Raw genomic sequence first — 21767 nt, forward strand, 5'->3', positions numbered from 1 at the left:
GAACAATTAACATGTTTGTATATTTCTATAAAATAAAAAAAAAAATCTGATTTTATTAAAGTGGTTTTAAAGCCATTTTGTTTCTTCCTATAATGCCCTGTGTTATATACTGAGAAAAATTATAAACGCAACACTTTTGTGTTTGCCCCAATTTATCATGAGCTGAACTCAAAGATCTATGACTTTTTCTATGTACACAAAAGGCCTATTTCTCTCAAATATTGTTCACAAACCTAAATCTGTGTTAGTGAGCACTTCTCCTTTGCCAAGATAATCCATCCCCCTCAGAGGTGTGGCATATTATGATGTTGATTAGACAGCATGATTATTGCACAGGTGTGCCTTAGGCTGGCCACAATAAAAGGCCACTCTAAAATGTGCAGTTTTATCACACAGCACAATGCCACAGATGTCGCAAGTTTTGAGGGCACGTGCAATTGGCATGTTGACTGCAGGAATGTCCACCAGAGCTGTTGCCCTTGATTTGAATGTTAATTTCTCTACCATAAGCCATCTCCAAAGGCATTTTAGAGAATTTGGCAGTACATCTAACCGGCCTCACAACCACAGACCACGTGTAACAACACGTGGGACCTGACTGCAGTTCATTGTCGTAACTGACTTGAGTGGGCAAATGCTCACATTCGATGGCGTCTGGCACTTTGTAGAGGGGTTTTCTCTTCACAGATGAATCCTGGTATTCACTGTACAGTGCAGATGGCAGACAGCGTGTATGGCGTTGTGTGGGTGAGCGGTTTGCTGAAGTCAACATTGTGGATCGAGTGCCCCATGGTGGCGGTGAGGTTATGGTATGGGCAGGCGTATTCTATGGACAATGAACACAGGTGCATTTTATTGATGGCATTTTGAATGGACAGAGATACCGTGATGAGATCCTGAGGCCCATTGTTGTGCCATTCATCCACGACCATCACGGCCCCATATTGCAAGGATCTGTACACAATTCCTGGAAGTTGAAAACATCCCAGTTCTTGCATGGCCAGCAAACTCACCGGACATGTCACCCATTGGGCTGAGTCCCACTGTCTGTGTCAAAGGACGCAGCAGCGGGACTCGGGTGCTCTGGACAAAGGGGAGGGGCCAGGAGCTCCTCCCCTTTGTCCCTTTTGCTTCAAAACAAAACTTCGGACAGGCTTTGTTAAAGCTCTCTGAATGCCAGTCAAAGCCCCTGTCACTACATAAAATGGTTGGTGCTTCGATGAGGCTTTGGTTCGGTTTCGATGAGGCTTCGGTGGGGCTTCGATGAGGCTTTGGTGGGGCTTCAATGAGCCTTTGATGAAGCTTCAGTGGGGCTTCAGTGGAGCTTCAAGTGAGCTTTGTCATAGACTTCTATGGAGGCTTGGAAGACACTTTGAAACACCACTAAAGCTACATGGGGTATAATTTCTGAAGTAAAGCCGAAGGAAAGCAAAGCAAAAGCAAGGTGTAAACAGGACTGTAAGCTAACCATTTTATTTAGTGGCAGGAGGTTTGACGAGCGCTCAGTGAGCTTTAACAAAGCCTGTCCAAAGCCTTGTTTTGAAGCAAGTGTAAACTAGCTGTTAATGTGTGTTGAAATTAAAGCAAGTGTAAATGAGCACTTACAATCACTTTAATGCTGCTGCAAGACTTATCAACCTTACCAACTGTTCATTGTCTGCCACCCTTCTCTGCCAATCCCTCCTGCTCACACAATGAATAACATTCTAAATACTAACAACAACCTACAAAGCCACGCACAAGTCTGTCCCCAGCTACATCACCAACCTTGCCTCAAAATACCAGCCAAACCGTTCTCTTCATTCCTCCCAAGACCTCCTGCTCTATAGCTACCTTGTCACCTCCACCCTTGCTCACCTCCAGGAGTTTTCCAGAGTCTCTCGTATCCTCTGAAATTCCTTATCCTAATTGTAATTGTACTGTCTGCTTCCAATTAGTAAAGTGCTGTTCAAAAATTAATAATTTTTTATTTTTTAAAATAAATCTAAAGATTATATTGGCAGATTATAATGCGTTTGGTGACCCTAAGTGGAGATTTCCCCACATTTTGGAGTGACTTCATCTCACTTCCAGCTATGTCTTTGGTATAGGAAAGTTTTACAAACCAGACACAGTTTGGCAGGGCAGTTTCAATTTGAGAAGTTAAGCCCCGTACACGGGCCGATTGTCAAGAAACATTGGCTTGTGCAATAAAGCCTGGCCGACATTCGGCCTGTGTGTATGTTGGTTTGGCTGGCTTCTGTCAGACGAACCTGCTGGAAAATCAGCAGCTGACCCACTCCGGATCAGCGCTCACAGCCAATGGCTGAGAGCGCTGATCGGAGTGTTCTGGTGGGGGAGGTGGGTTCCATGTTAGAACACAACAGCTCAGCAGGGGAGATCACTGTACTAATTTCGGATGGTTAGTACAGCGTCTCTGACCGGAGCTGTCAGTTTTTTTTTCGTTCAACCCGCTAGATTGTAATGTGTACCAGGCATAAGGATCATACACTATTGCACCCCTGTACCAAATTCCACTTCATGGACCTCACTAGTCCTCATTAGACTACTTTCAACAGTCAGAGAACTCCAAATCCGGCACCCTGTGTAAAGTCCATAAAATGTAGTGAGAGTGCCACACTAATGGTAGTAGGGTCCATGATAATTACATATCAGAGCAACATGGGGTAAAACAGCCAATTTGTTTTGTGGGCTTCAACACTTCACTTTCACTAGAGCTTTACAACTGTATGAGATAGGAATATCTGAATTCAATGGTAATTAGGAACAGGAGTTATTGAGACACTGGTGTCCACCCAGGTTAGGAGGCTCAATGGCTAGTTCCCAAGATGCTTGATCACTAGCCACTGAGCCTTTATCCTCACTCACTGTATTTATCTATGGAGGAGCAGTGTCATCACTCTAGGACCTGAAGCGTGTTAGTAATATGTAACACCTCGCCCTCTCCTTATCTCTTTTAACATAGGGAGTTTGCAAAATGAAATGGGCAGGGCTGGTAATAATGTTGGAGATAACATTGCAGAGTGCACAGGACTAGGTTTTTGCAAGAATCAACAAATAATTTGTTGTACTTACCCAACAGGTATACCAAAATGCTTTGTATAATATACTTAACGGGTCCAAATGTATGAAATAAAGAGTAATTAATTGTTAGGGTTTACATACTTTTTAAGATTATGAAACGTAAGGTGCATGTCCCCTTTCATTTAGATAGGACAGCAATCATCATTTGTCTAGGCACCGTTTACAATTCTTCAGGAGATCTCTAAGAAGCGTTAATTTATCAGTATACGCATAAACTATATATATATGTAGCTCCAAGGTGTGTATGAAATGTAATTAATATATAAACTAAGTGTACTGGGGTGTATAGTAGGTTTGTCAAACGGGCACACTTTTGCTTATATATTAAATACACGCGTATGTACAACCAACCTATCAGGTTTTTCCCAAATGTTTAGTGCCACCAGCTATAGCGGGCAACACTGATCATTGTACTCTGCCAGCAGGGAAGGCTCCTGCCAGGCACTGCAGGAAGGATTCCCCCATCAGCACCAAGTGTTTTGATGGGGAAATCGGCACATTTTGTTTTTGGTTCAACCCGCTGGTTGAACGAACAAAGTATAATGTAGGGGAGTGAGTCACATGACCCCATATGTGGCTCAAAAGTTCTCCCAAATAAATAGACTGGAGCAATTTTCTTTCCTGCAAATCACTTAATTGCCCCATCAACACAGTCAGTAGAGGCCGCTAGCAATAATCGCATGTAAAATTCAACAGACTAGTTGTACCCAAGCTGATTGATCAATCAACTTGGGTACATTCAGCCTGCCCATCCATAGTTCGAATCTCGGCTGGTTCAGCAGGTTAGAACCATCTATGGCCAGCTTTAGCAATACAAACCAAAACATTGTACCCTTGGGTTAGATACCAAGCCTAACTGAACGGCATTTAGTGTATTATAGCACCATGTATGACACGCAAATTGACAATTTTTTTTAATAATATAATTGTTTTACATCATTGCATCTCAACACTTCTGATCTCCTGCAGCCATTTCCTGTCCACGTGTACGCTCAGTGACGGCGTCCTGATGGTGACAACACCCAACCATGCCTGTCTAATGTGTGTTAAAAGGGTCACTGGTAGATCGCACCAGAGGGGTGACAACGCAGGAGCAAATTAGGAGACAGGGACAGAGTGTTGTCCCCAAATAGCAAGAGCCTGAACAAGACCCTCCATGGCAGGATCACCAGTTTCTTCTTATAAAAGCTTTCACAGTAAAAAATATTGAAAATGACTTATTGCATTGCATTAGAGGGTTTTAGCATGCTTTTATTAGAGTTTAGTCATTGAGTTTACATATACAGTAAGCAAAGCTGATTCACAAGCCCACAATTTTCTCTTTAATATGTTGGTTAAATATCCTTTGGTTCTTCTCTATTCCATGGCTTCTGTCATCTATGGAGTCAGCTGTTGTGACACAGATCATATGCATGGGCCCAATACAAACTGTTGTATTCACACAATGCTGGCGATATTCAAAGAGCACTTTCATGATGGATTTTTGGATACACGTAATAAGCAAGACTGAAATATTTCTATGAAAATGTAAAATATTTCCTAACCACCCTATCTCTAATTTACTGCTTTTTCTATATATTACTTTTTATACTTACCTAGACATGCCATATATGCATGCATTGAAAGTCCTTTATCTAAATTAAAGCGTAACTTAACTCTCTCAATCAACATAAATTATCCTTATGTTGGTAACATTAATAAGCAGATAGGAAAGTATATCTGCTTTCCTAAAAAGTTGTTTTGACCTTTATTTTTACATTTCGTCAGTTGCTTCCTGGCTTCTGGCCTAGGCCAAAATGATGTCATACATCCCAGGAGTTATCGAAGTTATCATGAGCAAATTTTCATTTGGAGGGGCTATTTCAGCTAAGCACACCCTCCTGCCTGCATGCCTGAGTTCGGGGGGATTGGATTCCAGGAAGTAAATGCTCTGTGAACCATCTGCCCTTACTCAAGATGGCCACAGCTAAAAATTCTAGGGGGGGGGGGGATTCTTAACAAAATAAAGCAAGGAGACATAGATGGATGGGTGAGTTTGCTTTAAATATCAAAAATGAATTAAATAGTGTTTTCAGTTTGTGGTGCTCAGATACAGTTTAAAGTGTTTGTCACCCCAACATTTCATATTCCTGATATGTGCCTGCTGTACCATGTTCTTGTATGAAAAAATATCCTGTTCTCTTTGTATAACTTCCTTTGTGTGAAATTTCTGGTGTTCCTGCCAGTCCCTCTGCTTTCCTATTAAAAATTGACAACGCTAAGCAGGAGAGCCCAACGTGGTCAGTTCTCTAGCTGTGCTGGGAACTCAGCCTGCTCTCCTCCAATGATCAGACTTGTCCTGACATGCCCCCCCCCCCCATGCACAGCCCTTCACTGGAAAGCTCAGTGTGCTGCTGCGTCTCCTCCCCCAGCTCTTATGCAGCTGAGAACAGAGGAAATGTGATCACTTATGAAAAAAGGGGAAAAAAGCTATTTATAATGTTTTTTTTTAACCACTTCAATACCGGGTACTTTCGCCCCCTTCCTGCCCAGGCCAATTTTATGCTTTCAGCGCTGTTGACTGCACTGTTGACAACACTTTGAATGACAATTGCGTGGTCATACAAATGCTGTATCCAAACAAATTTAAAAGAAAAATTTTGAGACAGAAAGAGCTTTCTTTTGGTGGCATTTAATCACCACTGGGGTTTTTTACTTTTTGCTAAACAAATGAAAAAAGACCACAAATTTTGAAAAAAAAAGGAGCTGAAGCAGCTCTTTCCTTCAGTGCAGAAACAGATGAAACCTCCGCTTGGCCCTATTGGATCGTTGGTGGATGTGGAAAGCTTTGCTGATACCCCCCTTCCTATTACGAGTTGAAGATTGTTGACGAGTTACCCTGTCCAGACCGGTTGGTCAACAAGCCTTTCTGACTTGTAAGACGTAGGTCTTTTCAAGTCATTAAGTTCCGGTAAGCCTCCTGATGTTCCGGTGATGGTATTGCCACCCATCTAGACCCTTTGTTCACCTGTAGTTTCCTCGTTATTTACCAACTTGCTGGATGTGACAAATTTCATCTACGTGTGAATTTGGGAGTAATTTTCCACCATTTTCAAATGCACAACCCCCATAGACTTTCGGTGGTGGTTTTCTTCTTCACAATTTATTATTTATTCATACTTTGGACTTTTTATATGAATATGAGTTGTTGACCTGCCATACTTTCACAGTTTTTCAGATATATTGTATTCATTTCATTTCTATAATTTGGTCACTAATATTTATATTGTATTTCAATTGTTGTTTTGAATTATATAGTGTCACTTTATTACACACTTTATACCTTCTTTTTACAAGGGGTGATTATGTTTTATTTACTGTCTCTAGGCACTTAAGACCTCTTGTTCAATATATATAGGTTCCCATTATAGACAACATCGGTGACCTTATTTTTTTCCTGCAGCAAGTAAGCAATGCACCTTGGTCACCCAGTCGTGAATGAATAGTGGCACATCCTGGTATAAGAGATGGCCATAGATGGATAGAATTTCAAATGACAGTTCTTAGAAAAAAAAATGTTTTAAGAAAGTATATTCATTTTTCTAATCATTAGTTGGTCAAATTGATGTTTCAACCGCAGTGACAAGAAAATGTCAGAATAGAATTGTTTTTTTCGAATACACAACAGTATAGTTTTTGTTTGGTAAAGTCTATTGATTTCAAAATCAAATGTTAAAAGCAAACAAAATCTTTCGAACGACATTTAAATATTCTGAGATTGTTCTAATAATTTTTGTATGAATTTTCCTAAGACTTTTGCTAAGAATTTTTGTTACTGTAGCTGCTCTCTCCACTATCACAGCCATTGGCTCCCGCTGCTGTCAGTCAAATCCTGTGACGAGGGAGGGGGGGTAAGCTGCACTGTGTGTGTCTAGGGACACAGGCAGCACGACTTGGGATCAAGCATGCATGTGTGCCACCACAGGAAGCAGCTTCCTATAGTGGCACACTGAGAAGAGGAGGAGCCAGAGGCACCGGCAGGAGACCCGAGAAGACGAGGATCCGGGCCTCTCTGTGCAATGGAATGCACAAGTACATATAACATGCTTGTTGTTTAACCACTTACCGACCAGCTCACGCGAATATACGTTGGCAGAATGACACGTACAGGCATATTAACGTACCTGTACGTTGCCCTTTAAGACACGGCATTGTGGGTGCGCGCCCGCCGCAAGCTCTGTGACCGTGATCGCAGGTCCAGCGGATACTCGCGATCGTCTCACGGAGAGGAAGAACGGGGAAATGCTGATGTAAACACGCATCTCCCCATTCTGCCAAGTGACAGGACACTGATCACCGCTCCCTGTAATCGGGAGCAGTGATCAGTGTCGTGTCACACGTAGCCCATCCCCCCTACAGTTAGAACACATTTAACCCCTTCAGCGCCCCCTCCTGGTTAACCCCTTTACTGCCAGTCACATTTACACAGTAATCAATGCATTTTTAATCGCACTGATCGCTGTAAAAATGTGAATGGTCCCAAAATAGCGCCAAAAGTGTCCAATCTGTCCGCCATAATGTCGCAGTCACAATAAAAATTGCAGATCGCCGCCATTACTAGTAAAAAAAAAAAAAATTAATAAAAATGCCAAAAAAAATCCCCTATAACTTTTGCGCAAACCAATCAATCAACACTTATTGCAATTTCTTTTTACCAAAAATATGTAGAAGAATACTTATCGGCCTAAATTGAGGAAAAAAAATGTTTTTTTATATATTTTTTGGGGATATTTTTATAGCAAAAAGTAAAAAATATTGCGTTTTTTTCAAAATTGTCGCTCTTTTTTTGTTTATAGCGCAAAAAATAAAAACCGCAGAGGTGATCAAACACCACCAAAAGAAAGCTCTATTTGTGGGGAAAAAGGACGTCAATTTTGTTTGGGAGCCACGTCGCACGACCGCAAAATTGTCAGTTAAAGCGACGCCGTGCCGAATCACAAAAAGTGCTCTGGTCTTTGGCCAGCCAAATGGTCCGGGGCTTAAGTGGTTAAAGAAAACTCTGGATTTTACAATCACTTTAAGTTGGTCATCATTTTTCTCACTCTATTCTCTACAATTGTCGGTAAGCTCTTATGCCTAATACACACAGGTCAAATGTCAGGACATTGGCTGACATTCGGCCCGTGTGTAAGGCATTTGGTCCGACAGAAGCCGGCCAAACACTCAGGCTCAATTCACACCTGAGCGATCTTTAGTGGCAGCTACAGTACAACTGCTATTTTTTTTAGGCTTTTTTTTGTTTTTGTTTTTTACTTGAGCGTTTCTGGAGCGCCATTATTCACTTGAATGGGCCTCCTTCCCTCCAAAAAATGCTCAAAAAGAAGTTCAAGTACCAAATCTTTGCACAGAGCCAGGAGCGTTTGCGGTCACGATTTTTGCACTCGACAATCGCGACAAAATCGCACTGCGTTTGGGGTGCCATTAAGAAATAATGGCAATGCAAACATGTTTGGCGTTTTGCCGCGATTCTCGAATTGCCAGAAGCTGGCCGTTTGGTCGGCTTCTGACGGACGAGAATGCGGGAAAAACAGCAGCCGACTGGCTGCCGACGCTGACTGGAGTATTCTGGTGGGGAGGTCACCCCCCTGTCAGTACACAACAGCTCAGTGGGGGGAGATCACTGTAGTAACGTTGGACTGTTAGTACAGCGGCTCTGACCAGAGCTGTCAACACGTTGGGTTGACCGAAAAAAAAAAAAAAATGAGTGTGTACCAGACTTAAGTGTTAAAAGCATTGTGCAATGCAGTAGACCCTGACAGGCTTATTGTACCGCTCCTCCCACTTCTAGTCTGATTCCTGCTGTGCAATGGGTTGGAGGAAGTATAAAGAAGTATTGATGTAGCTGTAATAAAACTGAATTCAATCATTTTTTGTGATCTAATATATCTGCCCCGGGATTAAAAAGTAATCACAAGCAATTGTATTTTGTGGGCGTAGCTGGATGGACCAGGCTAGAATTTTGGAGGATTAGGGTTTAGGTTTAATATTAAACATGTGCATGCATACAGGAAAACCACTAATCTGAAAGACAGGAAGGAATGTTCATAGACAGTAATCCATATATACTTTGCATCCATACACAGATTGTGCTAAGAATACTTGTCAAGAGATATCAATTTATACATTATTCACTATAAAATACATTATGTACTAGAATTAAAGTGTCTGTAAAGCCAACTTTTTTTTTTTTTAAATTTTGGAAAGAGTAGGGAAGGACTGGGACCCCTGTCAGGTTTTCATTGCGAAAATCAGAAATAGCCAACTTGCTTCAGTAGTTTGCATTAAAACGGTAGCGTACATTTGCAAATATTGCCTAGTTCACATGGATATACTTAAAGCGGTAGTAATATCTGGGGAAAAAATAAATACTCAACCCCCCTGCAGGTTAATGCAATAATTTGCTATTATGTACCATATACTAGAGTGATGTCCAAACTCCAGCCTCTTGCTTGCCTTTATCCAGCCCTTGGGGCACTATTTCTCCTACTGACACCAACAATGGGGGTGCAAATTTTTTCCCAGTGACACTAACAATGGAGCACTATTCCAACCACTGATACCAATGATAGGCACCCTTCCATCCACTGACACCAACGATTGGGCACTATTCCTCCAACTGACAACAATTATGGGACACTACTTCTCCCACTGACACCATTAATGAGGAACTATTCCTCCCACTGACACCATCAATGAGGAACTATTCCTCCCACTGACCCCAATGATGGGGCATTATTCCTCCTACTAAAAAGTTGGCATTGTTTACTCCCACTGAAACCAGGACATTTTCTACTCACACTGGCCACAGTCTGGCCTCCCTAAAGTCTGAAGAACAGTAAACTGATCCAATTTTTAAAAAGTTTGGAGACCCCTGGTATACTAACATATTATGGCGGTTCTACCATTCAAACAAAGCTCTCCAGAATTGTGCTGTCACCACTGCCAGCGCTTCCAACTTCACCCGGTTTTCCTTCTGGGTTCGCTCGTTCTGGTTGTTTGAATGGCCAGGCCACGATGGCGTTACCCCTGCACATGCCTGCGGGAGTCACGATTGTGGCACAATGATCTGAATTCCACAGCACGCTCAATGTGCCCTAAATGCAGAGCGTCACTGCGCATGCACCGGTGATGTCATTGGCTATTGCAGATGTGAATATCTTCTAAAGAGTGCACGTTTAGGAGATACTCATTGTGAGGTAGGACTATTTGTAAGTTTACCTGTAGGCACAAGTCTAAATTTTACTACCCCTTTAAGGGCAGGTTCACACAGGAAGAGACAGCTGCTGGAGCGCTTTACCTCTCTGGCAGCTGTCTGATCCCGACTGCAGTAGGGGGCAGTGTGGTGAGCGATTAAGTGTATGACACACAGCTCTTTTTTTTTCTTTTTGTACTGGATTATGTGTACAAAAGTACAATTAATTCATCTCACTGTACAGCAGCACGATGCGCTGCACTTACTGTACAGTGTCATGCCATTCTGTGTTTTCATGTCTGCATTTTATGCTGTGAGCGCTGTGGTAGTTCACTGAGTCTTCCTGTCAGAATGTATCGAGGTACGAGCAAGCTAATCCAAAGTGTCAGAAAAAAACTAAAAAAATATGCCACAACGAAAGACCTGCAGGAGACTTGCTGGTGCAATGCTTTACAGGCTCCCAAAAGAAAAAAATAATACGTGCACATTCTTTTACCTGCAAAAAAATGTGCATTTATTATTTTCTTGTCAAAAGATGAACTTACCCTTTAACACAAGGGTCTTCAAACTATGGCCCTCCAGTTGTTCAAGAACTACAATTCCCATCATGCCTAGCAATGTCTGTGATTATCAGAGTTTTACAATGCCTCATGGGATGTGTAGTTCCGCAACAGCTGGAGGGCCGTAGTCTGAGGATCCCTGCTTTAACAGATCCCCCACTTTGGGACATTCCTTCTGTATTGAATTGTATTGTAACTGCCCTCGTGTTGTAAAGCGCTACTCAAACTGCTGGCACTATATAAATCCTTTATAATAATAATAATGATAATAACATGCAGAAATAAATACAGTGAAGATAGGCATGCTTGGAGTTAGCCCATTCCTCCTAAAAGCGGAACTAAACTGTATCTGAACATCACAAACTGAATACAAAATGTAATTTATTTTTAACCACTTCAATACCAAGGATGTCATATGACGTCCTTGGCTTTGAGCAGGTATATCTGAATGATGCCTGTAGTTACAAACATCATTCAGATATTGCCGGTTTCAGCCGGCGAATCTCTACACCATAGGAATGATCATAGCGGCCGTTCTGCCGCTTGATCGTTCCTATGGGAGGCGAGAGGGGACGTCCCCCCCCTCCCGCCGCCCTCCGGTGCTTGCGGCGGACCAGATGGTCCCCGGAGTCTCTATGATGGTCGGAGGCCGGGCGCGATGTTATGACGTCACGCCCGGCCTCTCCATTCAAAAAAACGGCGCCACTTCGGCTTGGAAGCGGCGATCGTTTTATTTTTTTTTTTAATTTCAGGCTTCCCAGCCTAGTGGTGAGATATGGGGTCTTACTGACCCCATATCTCACTATTAAGAGCACCTGTCATGTTATATTGCTATTACAAGGGATGTTTACATCCCTTGTAATAGGAATAAAAGTGATCAATTTTTTTTTTTTTTTTCAAAAAAGTGTCAAAATAAAAAAAAATATATAATTAACAATAAAAAAAAAAAAAAATTTTTAAAGCACAGCTGTGTGCTCGCACGCAGAAGCGAACGTATACGTAAGTCCCGCCCACATATGAAAACGGTGTTCAAACCATACATGTGAGGTATCGCCGTGAACGTTGGAGCGAGAGCAATAATTTTGGCCCTAGACCTCCTCTGTAACTCAAAACATGTAACCAGTAAAAAAATTTCAAGCGTCGCCTATAGGGATTTTTAAGTACCGAACATTGGCGCCATTCCGCGAGCGTGTGCAATTTTGAAGCGTGACATGTTAGGTATCTATTTACTCGGCGTCACTTCATCTTTCACAAAATGCAAAAACATTGGGCTAACTTTACTGTTTTGTTTTTTTTTTTTAAACACAAAACTGTTTTTTTCCCCAAAAAAACGCGTTCGAAAAATTCCTGCGCAAATACTGTGTGAGATAAAAAGTTGCAACAACCGCCATTGTATTCTCTAGGGTCTTTGCTAAAAAAACATATATAATGTTTGGGGGTTCTATGTAATTTTCTAGCAAAAAAATGATGATTTTTACATGTGGGAGCAAAGTGTCAGAATTGGCCCGGTATTGAAGTGGTTAATATTTAAAGCAAATTTTTTTTTAGCTGCAGCCATCTTGAGTAAGGGCAGATGATTCATGCAGAATTTACTTCCTGGAATCCATCTTGCCCTTATGCAGGCAGAAGGGTATGCTTAGTTGAGAAAGCCCCTCCTCTTTTTTCAGTTGAAAAAAAAATGACCATTAAGGCTTCTGGGATGTATGACATAATTTTGGCCTAGGCCAGAAACCAGGAAACAACTGAACAACATGTTTAATAAAGTTTAAAAGAGGAATGGGCTACCTCCAGGCATAGCTTTCTTTAATGTATTTATTGCTGTGTATGTCCCATGATGGTAGATTAGCGTTAGTGGCCACAATTCTCAAAGGGGCTTTGACGAGGCAGTGTGGCTTTAATATAACAGTATATTTGCAAATGTATGAACCTTAAAAGAGAAGTGCAGGAATCTAAAAAAAACAAAAAACAAAAAACAAACCTACATACTCACCTAAAAGGCTGCAGCATGGATCCCATCCCATGTTCCCCAGTGGCTCTACACCAAGAACTGAGTGATCAAAGTCAGCTGATCGCTCAGTTTTCGGTCTTCAGTGAGCAGAGAGCCAGTGACTAACATTCTCCAGCTCTCTGCTCTGCCCCTCCAGCATTTACTGGAGTGCTGGGCTGTGTAGGGGGTGGGAGTGGCTGGCTCAGGCTTTAAGCGCATCACTGAGAGGCTGAGCCAGCTTCCAGTCAGGTATCTGGGTGGATCCCAACATTGTTGTCAGGATCCCTGCAGAGTTTGGATGGGCTTTGTGATGTCAGCTGACAGCGGGCTTGAGCGAAAAAAATCTGACAGCTCAGGCCGGAGCTGCTGTACTAACAATCCAATGTTAGTACAGTGATTTCCTCCGCTGAGCTGTTGTGTTCTGACAAGGGTATGCCCCCTGCGCCAGAACGCTCCAGTCAGCGCTCTCTGCCATTGGCTGAGAGCACTGATCGGGAGCCAGTCGGCTGCTGGTTTTCCAGCATGCTCGTCCGACAAAAGCCAAATGGCCAGCTTTTGTCGGACCTTCTGTCTTACACACAGGCTGAATGTCGGCCAGTTTTTATTGAATCAGCTGATGTCTCCTGACATTTGACCTGTGTGTATTAGGCATAAGAGCTTACCGACAATTGTAGAGAATAGAGTGAGAAAAATGATGACCAACTTAAAGTAATTGTAAAGTCTAAATTTTTCTTTTTTTAAACAACAAGCATGTTATACTTACCTGTGCATTCCATTGCACAGAGCGGCCCGGATCCTCCTCTTCTCGGGTCTCCTGCCGGCTTCTGTTGGACCGACTGCCATACACACGGGCCAAATGTCGGACGGTTTCTATTAAACCGGCTGAAGCTGCCCGACATTCGGCCCGTGTGTACTAGGCTTATGGGTACTCCTGTAGCCCACATACATGCCCATACTTTTACTTTAAAACTTATATTTTTAATGCAAATTGTTGACTGAGTGCTGGCTACTTCTGATGTTGGATTTGCAAACACTGAAATTGCACTGGCTGATTGAATTTAGGTTTTCATTGCTGTCTGTGTCCCAAGACTGATGCAATTTCCAGTTCCGAGACTATCAGACGTCACTTCCGGTTATCGGTGGAAAGCACGCTATGAGCGGTGTTTTTGTATTCACAGCTCTCTGACGTTTTATGCCTGATTTTATCTTGCTTTTTGTAAGTATCCATTTTTTTATGCGCAATAAATCTATTGCCAAACGGTACTTCACTATTGTCCCTTCCTTTAAAGGGGTGTTCAGGCCGCAATGTGTTTTGTTTTTTTTTTAAAGTCAGCAGCTACAGTGTTTTAATAAGGACACTTACCTGTCCAGCGAGCCCGCGATGTCGGTCCCCCTGAGGCCGATCCGTCCATCGGATCGGCTGTCCGGGCCGCCATCTTAACGAAGGGAAACAGGCAGTGGAGCCTTGCGGCTTCACTGCCCGTTTCCTACTGCGCATGCGCGAGTCTTTGTGAATGGCCCCTTTGTGTTCTGGGACACACACATGTCCCAGAAGGCAACGGGGCCGCTCGCCGAAGAGGAGGAAGCGCCGCGGAATAGGAAGAGGCAGATTAGGAAGACTGCCTAGCAACAGGGGTTTCAGGTATGTTAAATTTTTTTTTTTTCAAATGTTTTTTTTTTTTAATTTTTTTAAGAATATTGATGCACTTTTTTATTTTATGGTGGCCCTCCACTTTAATTTTTAGTTTTTGGGTACTAAATATCTCGGCTGAGTATCTATAACAAGCGAGATCTGCCTAATGATTTGATGACAAGCTGCCACCCCTGGCCACCATTATAAGCCTGAACTGACCCCTAGACTGAAAAGCTAGGGGTCCATTCCATCCGGTGAGTTGGGACACAGGAGGGGGTGCTTTGCGCACCTGAAAACTCTGGAGCACTTTGTACTTTTTTGGATTGGAGCACATCAGTCACTTTATATCACTTTTAATTCTTTTTTTACTATATTCATTGATGTTGTGTTTGCTGGCGCTGTAGTTTATATTGTATTTTGTTTATCAAGTGAATAGCACTTTGTGTACAGCAGCTGCACTTTTTATTCTTATATATGGTTATTTGTCACATTTGTTACACCATTAGCGCGAGTTTATATATTTTGAATATTTTATGTTCATGTGACTATTGTCTCCTGTACAGAAAGTGATGTGAAATTCAACATTTTTGAGTTTCCACTGGAACAGGATGGAAGAGAAAACCTTTCAATGGGTAAACCTATTCTACTGCCAACTGTCAAAGAGGGTATTGATATACCTTTGTGTTGCAGATATTTCCTCTTATTTTCTTAATCTGTCTATGGGACAGGAAGTGAAGAGAAATCTCTTTGATGCGACACATAAAAAAAATTAACAGGGGTCTTAACCTTTTCTCATTCTATCCAAAACAATAAAAAGTTTTGGCTTTACACACTTTAAAGGAGCTGATCAATGACTTTTATTGAGATAGTGCTCTCCTCCCACTCCACGGCCTTGCTTCACTGATTTTTACAAGGCACTTATAGAGACTGAGTCCATGAGGTCATAAAGAAAAACAGAAAGTTTATTTATTAATGCACAAAGCAGTGATCAGACAGTCCTGATGCGTATAGTGACTATGATTCAGTATTGTAGTGTGAAGCACGTCGGGCGGTCTGATCACTGCTTTGTGCATTATCAAATAAACTACCCACTTCTCATCATTATTTTGTGGACTCGGACTTTATATGTGCTATCACTCTGACAGTATACATTTCACCTAAGGTTTAGTCCCGGTTCACACTGGTGTGATGCGGGAACCAGCGCGATCCCTGTGCCGGTTCCCGCATCGCATAGAACTCGCAGGCAGTTCACACTGCTCTCTGCGAACCGCTGCGGGTGTCAATGTAAAGTTAATGACACCCCCAAATCGGTCTGCAGATCGCAGTGCGAACTGTGAAATCGGACAGGAATCAGATCACATGGGTCTGAACACCGATGTGATCCGATTCCAATGCGAATAAAAAAAAGGGTCCTGCACCATTTTTGTGCAAATGTGATGCGACCTCAGCCATACAGTTTGTAGGGCTGGATTCACATCGCACAGACATCGCATGTGATGTGCACAGCAATGCGGTGCGAATCACATGCGATGGTGTCTGGCATCGCACTAGTGTAAACCCAGCCTTAGGGACAAATCACACCTGAAATTGTTTTAATAATGCATACAATATTTGTTTTAGTACACAATGGGGTTGATTTACTTAAGCAAACTATGAGGATCTTGCGAGCTACCTCCTTTGAAAGTAACAAAATATATATATATATAAAAAAACGAAATATAATTAGCGAGTAGTAATGATCGACAGCTGCTAGCACTGATCACGTCTCATAAAGCCGTGTGTAAACAATATAAATGGAAAATTCCTATGCTGCGCTAGCTCCTATTAGTTCCAACGATAATTTTAAAGTGACAACTTTACAATAATGAGAAAAATAATAAAAAACCGTGATAAACTGACAAAAATTATAACATATTCCAAAACTGTATACAGAGTCCTTTGATTGCTGTGATGATAAATTCTGTGTTAAGTGTCACTTTCCACAGACAAAATGAAAATAATAAGCAAACTTATAAAAGTTATATATATGGTGCCACAAACGTGAATCATCAAGTGCTATAGTGCATATAACAGTGACGTTTTAATCAAACACAGATCAGTCCAACATAATCGGTATATAGTCCTTATTAACCTCCCTGGCGGTATGGTTATTTCAGATTTTAGGTGCTGAAAGAGGTAACATTATTTTGCATGGAAATTTGGCGTTTTATATTGTAGGTCTGTAATTCTTAGAAATAACACACTTAAATCTGTCCAAACAAAAGTCTAGTAGACATTCCGGGTATGATAAAGTTTGAAACACGAAATCATAAATTATAATATATTAAATAACTATAAATAATTATAACAAATAATAATATAATAATAATAAATATTATTCAATAATGTAATCAAAAACACTGACATTTGCTCAGTTGCAGAATTGTCGCTGTCGTTACTTTTAGTGTTTGATGACGAATTTCCCCACCAATCACTATCTTTCAATTCTGCAAGTGATTCTAATTTATTATCGCTGTTTTCTAGCTGGTCTAAAGCCACTTTTGATGTAAAGGGACAGTTTTGGTTGCTATGGACAATCTCCAGTTTCAGGCAGAAAGAAGAAGTCTCCAGTTTCCAGGCTTAACTTACACTAACTGACACTGGTACTAATTTAGAAAAAAAAAAATCTAACCAAAATATGCTGATCGTGACCGTAGACCCTCACCTTTATCCTAATGCCGTGTACACACAACCAGACTGGTCCGACGGACTGAGTCTGGTGGACAATTCGACCGTGTGTGGGCATCATCGGACCTGCAGCAGACTTTTTCGATCGAAAATCTGAGGGACTTTAGATTTGGAACATGTTTCAAATCTTTCCGATGGACTCGAGTCCTGTCAAAAATCCGCTCGTCTGTATGTTAGTCCTACGGACGAAAACCGTCGCTAGGGCAGCTATTGGCTACTGGCTATCAACGTCCTTATTTTAGTCCGGTCGTACGTCATCACGTACGAATCCGTCGGACTTTGGTGTGATCGTGTGTAGCCAAGTCCGTTCGTTGGGAGAGTCCATTGGAAGTCCGCCGAAAGCCCGTCGGATAGACCGTTGGACCAGCCCGGTTGAAAAGTCCGCACGTGTGTACGCGGCATAACACTAACCCTGCATACCTTGAGCTAGATTTTTTTTCTTTTTTCTTTTTAATTAAATTTTTTTTAAACACACTTTTGTTTGTTTATAACTTCCTTTCCTTCAAGAAGAGAAAGATACATTGGGGTTTACTAAAGGTATATAGGCTGTGCACCTTGCAAAGTGCAGTTGCACTCTGTAGTAGCAGTTGCTTCAGAGCGTAGTAAACGAGAAGAAGCTCTGCTGACTTCCATCATCCAATCATGTGCAAGCAAAAAACAGTTTTTTTTAAATTTTCCTTGCATGTGATTGGGTGCTCTTGCAAAGTGAAGCTTTACCTCATTTACTAAGCTCTGGTGCCACTGCATTTGCAGAGCGCAACTGCACTTAGCAAAGTGCATAGTCTATTTGCAGTGGCGGCCCCTGCTTGTGGACACATGGGCGCTGCCCCCTTACACCTCCGCCGCCCTCCCTATCCATCTGCCTGGCCCCTTTCAGGACGCCGGACACATGAATTACTATGGCGAGGATAGGCGGGGGGGGGGGGTGTTATTTTGAAGCACATGATTAGAGCCAGAGGCTCTAATAGGCTTAAAAATAGGGTGGGCACTGCGTCCCGAACCCACCCTGTTGTGTGATGATAGCAAATTAATTTTCGCTATGGTCACACTACATTTACTCCCTGCCAATCGGGAGGCAGGTCTGTGAGACCTGTTTCCTGATTGGCCAAAGCACCTGCAATCCTATTGGATGCCTAGCGCTCTGGAGGAAGAGGAGACACACAGGGAGGAATCCTGAGGAGTGGACACCGGAGCCGCCGCTGCCCCTACTGGAGGAAGGGGGGGGCAGCCCCGCCACTGCAAGAGAGGAGAGCCCCACCACACAGGGGGTAAGTGCCGGGGGTGGTCCGACGGGTGCTGCCATGGTCAGTGCCGTGGGTGGTCCAGCGGGTGATCAGTGCTGCGCCGCCCGGTGGCAGGGGGGCGGGTTTGGTGCATGTTTGCCACCTCCCAAAAGGAGAACCCACCAGCCGCCTCTGTCTATTTGCCTTTAGTAGATCAACCCAAATGAATCCTTTTCTTCATTCACAAGAGGAGGTAATCACAGGGGTGAGTTCACAGTGACTGATCAGTGCGATAGCCAATCAGAGGCTTTCACAGAGGTCAGGTGACCCGCAACCGGGAGTCCCGGGTCACCATCGTTAGTATGAGACTTGGGGCTCTTAATGAGACCCCAGTCTCTGTGCTGGGAGAGAACTGTGCAGAGCGCTTCCAGCACAAAGAGAGATACGTATATATGCGGCTCCATGAATAAAGATCTACTTCCGTGGACCACATATATGCGAAGGAAGGCGGAGGAGGGATTAAACTAAATTGTGCTGGGGAGCCAGAGTGTTACCATAATGTGCAAAAAAGCAGCGCAATTCCTCACACTGCAGTGTCTTAGCCAATGAGGAAGGAGAGAGCCAAGAAAGTCTCAGGTCACATTGCTGGATCAAGATTGGACTCGGGTAAGTATTTAGGGGCAGTGGAGCTGCTTGCAGAAGGTTTTAATTACCATAAGGGTCCTTTCACACCAAAAACTGCACATAACTGTGAGTTTTGGACTGCATGTTTACATGCATTTAAAGCATGTTTGAACTGCGCTTGACATGCACTTGACGTGCAGTTGAATGCATTTTGCATGCTTTAAGTGCTGCACTTGCAGTGCATTTTGCTATATACGTTTATGGGCTTTGTTTAAAGGGTGCGGTGCCTTTGAAGTGCATTTGCAGCAAGTTCTCTGCATTTGTGGTGCAGAAAAATGCAGCATGCTCTACGTTTTTAACTGTACTGAACTACACTGCAATGATGTGAACTATGCCCACAGGATTACCTTGATTTTGGGTTGTCTATGCAGTTAAAGTGCAGTTCAAAATGCATCCAATGCATCTTCGGTGTAAAAGGGCCCTAAACCATAGACTGAATTAAGGCAAAGACCTGCCTTCAGGACCAAGTCCTATGTAACTGTTCACATTGCTGCACTGCGTTTTGTAAAGTTCTGCATGATGCATCTTTTACCCCTGGTTCACACCTATGCATTTTTAGTGCTTTTTGCATTTTGCAGATTTGTACTACAGTCTATGCAACATGGTTTACTATGGAACACATTCTGTAGAGCAAGTCTGAAAAATGCAAAAAGCACTTAAAAATGCATAGGTGTAAACCAGACCTGAGTGTGATTTTCAAAAGCGAGTCAAAAAAAGCTCCTTTCATTGTAAGTCAAAGGGAACACATCAAAAGCGATTTAAAAGCACATTAAAAGCGTACAGCACCTGCGTTTTTGGTGAGTTTTTTACTCACATGTCCATGTTTAACAGGTGAATGCTGGGGGTCAGTTAATCAGAAAGAGCACCAAAGATGCATTCAAAGCGCGTTAAAAATGCAAAACGTGTTTTTGAAAAAAGCATACCACATTTTAAAGCACACCAGTGAAAAAAAGGCCCTTATGGCTCCTGGCCTACCATGTACCTGTAGAGGAGCTGGCAGCTGACAATGCAGCTCCTGAGCACAATCCCATCCATGCATGTCCTGGAAGGGGCCAATGGCCTGGGGTAAGGTGCAGTCTGTATAATGGAACTCTCTCAGGTTCCTCAGGCTTGCAGAGCATTTTGGAGAGAGCATTTATAAGCAGCTGACGGAGGTCTGAAGAAGGGGGGGGCTGGGTTATATAGCCAGGAAATGCAGCAAGTTTGTACTGGCCTACTTCTCCTCGGGGCACTGCCATTGTTCCTGACCGATCTTGGCTGTTTTCATGCACAGAAAAAAGACAGGGTGGGAAGGAGAAATAGGAAAACAGAACACTTTAAATAGACTGTTCTCCTACAAGATCCATCTACTCCACGCTGCCCTACATGTGGAGAGGTCAGGGCAAGCTGGGCTTACTGCTTAGACTTTAGGTTTTTATTTCAACTGAGTGACATAAAATTACGACTGCATGATAAAAAAATATACAACTGAAAATATATTTATTATCATTATATCATTATATTTGATTGATGTCACAAATTCCACATTGTGAAGTACAGAATGCAGGCTGTCAACAAGTACAGAGCACAACAATGCTGGAATCTTATAACAAACAATATAATATTAATAATAATAATCATGTAACTACTACTACTAATAATAATAATAACAAAAATTATAATGTAACTACTTCTATTATGAATAATATTATGATTACTATTACTACTCATACTAATAATAATACCAATAATTATAATGTACCTACTTTTATTACGAATAATAATATTAATACTACTACTACTAATAATAATAACAACAACAATAAAAATAATGTAACTACTACTATTACTATTAATAAGACTACTACTATTACTAATAAAATTATATCACCACTACTACCACTAATAATAATAATAACAATAATAATGTAACTACTACTATTACTAATAATAATATAATCATCACTACTACCACTAATAATAATAATACCAATAATTATAATGTAACTACTTCTATTACGAATAATAATATGATTAATATTACTCCTACTACTACTAATACCAATAATTATAATGTACCTACTTCTATTATGAATAATAATATGATTACTATTACTACTAATTATTACAATAAACATAATGTAACTACTACTATTACTAATAATAAGACTACTACTACTACTACTAATAATAATATCATCACTATTAATAATAATAATAATAATAATAATAACAATAATAATGTAACTACTTCTATTACTAATAATATCATCATCACTACTACTACTACTACTAATAATAATAATACCAATAATTATAATGTAACTACTTCTATCACTAATAATAATATGATTACTATTACTACTACTACTAATAGCAATAATTATAATGTACCTACTTCTATTAATAAAAATAATATGATTACTACTACTACTACTACTAATAATAGCAACAATAAAAATAATGTAACTACTACTATTACTAATAATAAGACTACTGCTACTACTACTACTACTAATACCATCACTACTACTACCAATAATAACAACAATAATAATGTAACTACTACTATTACTAAAAATAATAATATCATCATCACTACTACTACTATTAATAATAATGTAACTACTACAATTACTACTAATAATATAATTACTAC

Source organism: Aquarana catesbeiana, linkage group LG05 (genome assembly GCF_042186555.1).
Source record: "Aquarana catesbeiana isolate 2022-GZ linkage group LG05, ASM4218655v1, whole genome shotgun sequence".
NCBI lineage: Eukaryota > Metazoa > Chordata > Amphibia > Anura > Ranidae > Aquarana > Aquarana catesbeiana.